We start from the raw sequence: 7,592 nt of genomic DNA on the forward strand, positions 1-7,592 counted from the left end.
TTATTTAAAGGCTATGAACACCTTTTGAAAAAAATAAAATAAAAGTATCACTGCATTTGGTGCAAATTTGTACATCCTTATTAAAAATAATTTTTACTTCTTGAGATACAGCTGCATTATATTCTGTATACAGAGCAGCTGTATCTAGCACTGAAACTTGTATTAGTCAGGTCAGCGTCACTGATGGTTTCAGTGACCGCGGGTCCTGCGTGATCAACCTATTATCAAGCACATCTAAGTCCTTAAAGAGGCTCTGTCACCACATTATAAGTGCCCTATCTTCTACATAACGAGATGGGCGCTATAATGTAGGTGACAGTAATGCTTTTTATTTAAAAAAACGATCTATTTTCACCACTTTATTAGCGATTTTAGATTTATGCTAATGAGTTTCTTAATGCCCAAGTGGGTGTGTTTTTACTTTAGACCAAGTGGGCGTTGTACAGAGGAGTGTTTGACGCTGACCAATCAGTGACCAATCGGCGTCATGCACTCCTCTCCATTCATTTAGGCAGCGCTTAGGGATCCTTTTAGATCGCTATGTGCTGTCTTATACTAACACATTAACGATACTGAAGTGTTTAGACAGTGAATAGACATTCCACGGGATGTCTATTCACAATCTTTGCACTTCGTTACTCTGTGGTAGTTACAGCAGGTAGTTACAGCATGGCGTATAGGACAAAACAAAATACAGTTGAAATATGGAAATTTAGAAGTCAAATCCATAACTGAACTTCCAGAAATATTTTCTGTACATAACGAGACAAAAACTAGAATAGAACCCTACAGACTAAGCATATACCAATATAGTCAGTGTGGATATAATGGGGTGAGATAGTACTGAACCTTATGAGACACAGTTATATATACACTACTTAACCAAGGTTTCCACATCTTGTCAAATTTGGAATAGAAATGATCCTTAAACGCCATCATCCTCTCATGAGAGCATGTACCATTAACATGCGCAATAATTTCCTGCAAGGAGGGGATTGTGAGGCTTTTCCAGTATCTAGTAATTACTAAAGTCGCGATAAATAAATGAGCCGATATGACTTTATACTCAGATGGTATGGAGTTAAAGGGAATGTGTCGCTAGAAATGTATTTATTTTTTCAGTTAAACCATTAGTATTTAAGTGATTACACATTGTTTTAATTTTTTCACAAGTCAGGAAATATAAATTAGATTCTAATTTATAACATTTCCATGTGCTGGCCACTAGAGGGAGCAGTTTCCAAAATTGCAGCATGGTCACTGTGGTAAAGCAACCTCATTGATGTATGCTGAAAATTTGGGGTGGACACACTCTCTTTTAGTGTCCTCACACAATCCCCCCCCCCCCTTCCCTTCTTCGGGCTAGTGCCAGGAGAAGGAAGGGTTTGAATGTCTTCAAACCTCCTACACTGTGTGCCGCCATTTTCTGAGCGCCTGGCCAGTGCTAGGAGGATTAGATACAGGGCTCAAAAGACAGTATCACACAAACATAATACACACATCATACACGAACATAAATTACCTGCTCCTGCCTCCGCTGGTCTATGCTCCTCTTCCTTGCGCCTTCGCTTCGTTGAACATAAGGCCGGAAGCTGTGGTCGGAAGTCGTCATCTGACAGTCCGGCAGTGGCTTCCCGTCCACATGAAAATGGCGCCAAATTTCGCTCTACGAACGAGCTCCGTTTTGGTCTCTGTGGGAGAGGCACATGCGCCGTTCCCACACAGGCGACGCACGCAACTGAGAATGGAATGGCTCCCGTTCGCTTTCTCTATGGGGTTGCATGCGCCGTATTCCATCTCTGTATGTGTCGTTAATCGACACATATAGAGATGAAAAAAAAATTGGCAGCCCCCATAGAGAAGTAAAAGTCAGAAAACATTAAAAAGTAAAACATGAGAACACAATTAACATTTTTGGAAATATTACATTAACCCCTTAGAGCACCAGGACGCACCGGTACGTCCTGCATTGAAGTGCTTTAAGGCACAGGGACGTACCGGCGCGTCCTGGCTAAAAACGGTCACCCTGTCAAAGGACAAGGTGACAGAACTGTGCCGTCAACTGTTTAAGACAGTTGATCGGCACAGTAAGACGGCAGGGGACCATTCACAGCGGTCTCCTGCCGGCGATCGCTGTGATTGGTCAGTCTGCTTTGACTGACCAATCACAGCTCCATGACGTGTGTATGTGAAACTGAGCCAGCGCTATCACCGCCGGGAATCAGCTGTCCGACGCCCCTCTGCAACGGCCAGGACTGGAGCTAGGCTCCGATCCGGCCGATTAACCCCTTCGATGCATCGATCAACGTGATCGATGCATCGAAGTGTCTTGTAGCCTGTCGGCAACTACGATGGTTGCCACGGGGGCGGGTGTCAGCTGTTTGTCACAGCTGACATCGTGCCCTAACGGCCAGGACCGGAGCAAGGCTCCGATCCGGCCGATTAACCCCTTAGATCGTACCCTATGGTTGCTAATGACAACCATCGGCACCCGCGGGTGGTCCGATGGTTGCTATGGCAACCATAGCCTAACAATCGCTTCCTAGTACGGAAGCCTAATAGGCTTGCTGTCAGTGAATAGCTGACAGCTCTAATACACTGCACTATGTAGGTAGTGCAGTGTATTAGAATAGCGATCGGCTTCATGCCTTCAAGTTCCCTAGTGGGACAAAAAAAAAAAGTTAGAACAATTTAATAAACATGTTGTAAAAAAGTTAAAAAAAATAAGTTTCATGTTAAAAAACACTCTTAACAGCCTTTTTTCCTATAATAAGTCTTTTATTATAGGAAAAACCAAAAAACATAAAAAAAAGTACACATATGTGCATCCCCGCGTCCGTAACGACCCAAACTATAAAAATATCAAGCTATTTTACCCGTACGGTGAACACCGTAAAAAAATGTTATAAAAAAATATTCCAGAATCGCTGTTTGTTAGTCACTACCCCTTGCAAAACAGAATAGAAAAAGGGATCTAAAAGTTGCATGTACCCCAGAATTAACCATTAAAAAACGCAGCCCGTCCCGCAAAAAACAAGCTCTCCCACCGCTTTTTTGATGGAAAAATAAAAAAGTTATGGCTCTCAGAATACGGTGACACCAAAAATAAATTATTTGAAACAAAAGTGATTTTATCGTGCAGACGCTTCAAAGCATAAGAAAAACTATATACATCTGATATCACCGTAATCGCACCGACCCGCAGAATAACGTAAAATTGTCATTCATAGCGCATGGCGAACGCCGTAAAAAAATAAATAATAAAAAACATCAGAATTGCAGGTTTTTGGTCACCTTGCTTGCCAAAAAAATGAAATAGAAAGTGATCAAAAAATCGCATGTACCCCAAAATGGTGCCAATGAGATCTACAGATTGTCCCGCAACAAATAAGCCCTCACACAGCTCCGGGGGAGAAAAAATAAATACGTTTTGGCTCTCAGAATATGGCGATGCAAAGTGTCCAAAAGCGGATAAGATCGGGCGCCATTTATCAGTGCGACACCGGCCACACATCTGTGGATAATTATTTATTTACCCCATTATTATACTCTCTTATTATACCCTGATGGTCTCCGCACAGATTACACATGCCCCCCACATTATAAACTGAAATATCAGCAATACCCCAAACAGAACAACTAGCGAGCAAAATCCACGCTCCAAAAGCCAAATGGCGTGCCCAAGCAGCAGTGTACGTCCACATATATGGCATCGCCATACCCGGGAGAACCCGCTTAACAGTTTGAGGGATTTGTCTTCAGTGGCACGAACTGGGCACAAAATATTGTGCACTAAAATGGCACATACCTGTGGAAATTTGCAATTTTCACTTTGCACCATCCACTGAGCATTCATTTCTAATAGAAAAAAAAAACCTGTGTGGTCAAAATGCCTCGAGGGGTGCAGTTTCCAAAATGGGGGTCACTACTTGGGGGTTTGTTTTACTATTTGACCTCAGAGCCCTGTCGTTGTGGGCTAATGCTGCAAAAATCACCAAAATAGGTCTCGCATGCGCCTTTCACTCCTAAGCCCTGTCATATGTCCAGGCAAATGATAAATGCCTTGAGGGGTGTAGTTTACAAAATGGGGTCACATCTCATGGTTTTACACTCTACTCTGGTACCTAAGAACGCTCTGCAAATGCGACATGGCGCCCCTACACCAGTCCAGCAAAATCTGTGCTCTAAAAGCCACATGGCACTCCTTCCATTTTGAGCTCTGCCATGTGCCCAAACAGGAGTTTAGGGCCACACATGGGGTATTGCCGTACTCGGGAGAAATTGGATAACAAATTATGTGTTGTTTTTTCTCCTATTACCCCTTGTGGGAAAAAAAATTGGGTGCAAAACTACATATTTTTGGGGAAAAAAATTTTTTCCCATTTTCACTGCCTCATTCTAAGGCTGGGTTCACACGACCATGTTACGTCCGTAATGTACGGAACGTATTTCGGCCGGAAGACCCGGACCGAACACACTGCAGGGAGCCGGGCTCCTAGCATCATAGTGATGTACAATGCTAGGAGTCCCTGCCTCTGCGTGGAACTACTGTCCCGTACTGTAATCATGTTTACAGTACGGGACAGTAGTTCCACGCAGAGGCAGGGACTCCTAGCATCGTACATCACTAGGATGCTAGGAGCCCGGCTCCCTGCAGTGTGTTCGGTCCGGGTCTTTTGGCCGAAATACGTTCCGTACATTACGGACGTAACATGGTCGTGTGAACCCAGCCTAATACAATCTATGAAACACCTGTGGGATCAAAATGCTCAGTACACCCCTAGATGATTACCCTGAGGGGTAAAGTTTCCAAAATGGAGTCACTTCTCAGGGGTTTCTACTGTACGGGTACCTCAGGGGCTCTGCAAATGCGACATGGCGCCCAAAAAATAATCAACCAAAATCTACATGCCAAGTAGCACTCCTGCCATTCTGAGCCCTGCGGTGTATCCAAGCAGCAGTTTATAACCACATATGGGGTATTGCCATACTCGGGAGAAATTGCTTTACAATTGTTGGGGCGCTTTTTCTCCTTTTATTCCTTGTGAAAATGAAAACAATTCAACATTTTAGTGGAAAGAATGTAGATTTTCATTTTCACTGCATAATCCCAATAATTCAGCAAAAAAACTGTGGGGTCAAAATGCTCACTATACCGCTAGATAAATTCCACGAGGGGTATAGTTTCCCAAATGGGGTCACTTTTGCCGGGTTTGCACTATTTTTGCCCCTCAGTGGCTTTGCAAATGTCACATGGGGCCGCAAACCATTCCAGCAAAACTTGAGCTCCAAAAGTCAAATGGCGCTCCGTCCTTTCTAACTTCCGCCATGTGTCCAAACAGCAGTTTATTACCACATATGGGGTATTGCTGTGCTCAGAAGAGTTTGTTTTACAAATATTGGGGTGTTTTTTCTCCTTTATCTGTTGTAAAAATGAAAAAATCTGAGCTAAAACGACATTTTATTAGAAAAAATTTAGATTTTTAATTTCACTGCATAATTCCCATAAATTCAGCAAAAACAGTGTAGGGTCAAAATGCACACTATACCCCTAGAAAAATTCCTTGAGGGGTGTAGTTTCCAAAATGGGGTCACTTTTGGGGAGTTTCCACTGTTATGGTCCCTCCAGGGCTTTGCAAACACGACATGGCACCGAAAACCAATGCAGCAAAATCTGTGCTCCAAAATCCAAATGGCCCTCGTTCCCTTCTGAGCCCTGCCGTGGGTCCAAACAGCAGTTTATTACCACATATGGGGTATTGCCGGAATTGGGAGACATTGCTTTACAAATGTTGGGGTGCTTTTTCTCCTTTATTCCTTGTAAAAACTAAAACATCGTATGTTTTTTCAGAAAAAAAAGTAGATTTTCATTTTCACAGACCAGTTCCAATAAATTTAGCAAAAAAACCTGTGGGCTAAAAATGCTAACTGTTTCCAAAATGGGGTCACTTTTGGGGGGTTTCCACTGTTTTGGCACACAAGACCTCTTCAAACCTGACATGGTGCCTAAAATATATTCTAATAAAATAGAGGCCCCAAAATCCACTGGGTGCTCCTTTGCTTCTGAGGCCGGTATTTCAGTCCATTACCACACTAGGGCCACATGTGGGATATTTCTAAAAATTGGAGAATCTGGGCAATAAATATTGAGTTGCATTTCTCTGGTAAAACCTTCTGTGTTACAGAAAAAACTGTATTACAAATGAATTTCGTAAAAAAAAATTAAAATTTTTAAATTTCACCTCTACTTTGCTTTATTTCCTGTGAAATGCCTAAAGGGTTAAAATAATTTCTGAATGTGGTTTTGAATACTTTGAGGGGTGCAGTTTTTAAAATGGGGTGTTTTATAGGGGGTTTCTAATATATAAGGCCCTCAAAGCCACTTCAGAACTGAACTGGTCCCTGAAAAAATAGCCTTTTGAAATTTTCTTGAAAATGCGAGAAATTGCAGCTAAAGTTCTAAGCCTTGTGAGGTCATAGAAAAATAAAAGGACGTTCAAAAAAACGATGCAGACATAAAGTAGACATATGGGAAATGTTAACTAGTAAATATTTTGTGTGGTATTACGATCTGTTATACAAGCAGTATCAAAGTACAACATGTCACGAGAAAACAATCTCAGAATCGCTTGGATAGGCAAAAGCATTCTGGAGTTCTTATCACATAAAGTGACATGTCAGATTTGCAAAAATCGGCTGTGTCCTTAAAGAGGCTCTGTCACCAGATTTTCAAACCCCTATCTCGTATTGCAGCTGATTGGCGCTGCAATGTAGATTACAGTAAAAGTTGTTTTTTTCAAAAACTAGCATTTTTGGCCAAGTTATGACCATTTTTATATTTATGCAAATTAGCCTTTCTTAAGTACAACTCGGCGTGTTTAAAGTTAAGTTCAAGTGGGCGTGTATTGTGTTCGTTACATCTGGCCATTTTTACTTGTTTTACTAGCTGGGCGTTGTGAATAGAAGTGTATGATGCTGACGAATCAGCATCATCCACTTCTCTTCGTTAACACCCAGCTTCTGGCAGTGCACAGACACACAGCGTGTTCTCGAGAGATCACGCTGTGACGGCACTTCCTGCCCCAGGTCCTGCATCGTGTCGGATGAGCGAGGACACATCGGCACCAGGCGACAGAGTCTACAGTTGATTCTGCAGCAGCATCGGCGTTTGCAGGTAAGTCGATGTAGCCTCTGGTGCCGATGTGTCCTCGCTCGTCCGACATGATGCAGGACCTGGGGCGGTTGTCCAGTTAGATGTGGAGTAGACTTGTGCGAGCTCCTTCTCCCAAGCCAAGAACAGAGAAGTCTTCTCAAATTTAGCCTTAGAGTCTATTATATCATATAAAGGATATATGCCTTTAGTGTGGGTAACAGGTTGAGACCATAGGTGAAAGATATCCGAATTCGCTAAGACTGAAAGAGTGATCGGATTGTAAAAGGTGTCTAATGCGAAGGTATTTGTAAAATTCCCTATGGGGAATTCTGTATCTAGTATGGAGGTAAGAAATAACTGGTCCGTGTCCATAAGAGATTGCAATTGGATCAAACCTCCACCTTTCCAGACTCGAAGATCTAGGTTAGGGAGAAGAAGC

Source organism: Rhinoderma darwinii, chromosome 1 (genome assembly GCF_050947455.1).
Source record: "Rhinoderma darwinii isolate aRhiDar2 chromosome 1, aRhiDar2.hap1, whole genome shotgun sequence".
Taxonomy (NCBI): domain Eukaryota; kingdom Metazoa; phylum Chordata; class Amphibia; order Anura; family Rhinodermatidae; genus Rhinoderma; species Rhinoderma darwinii.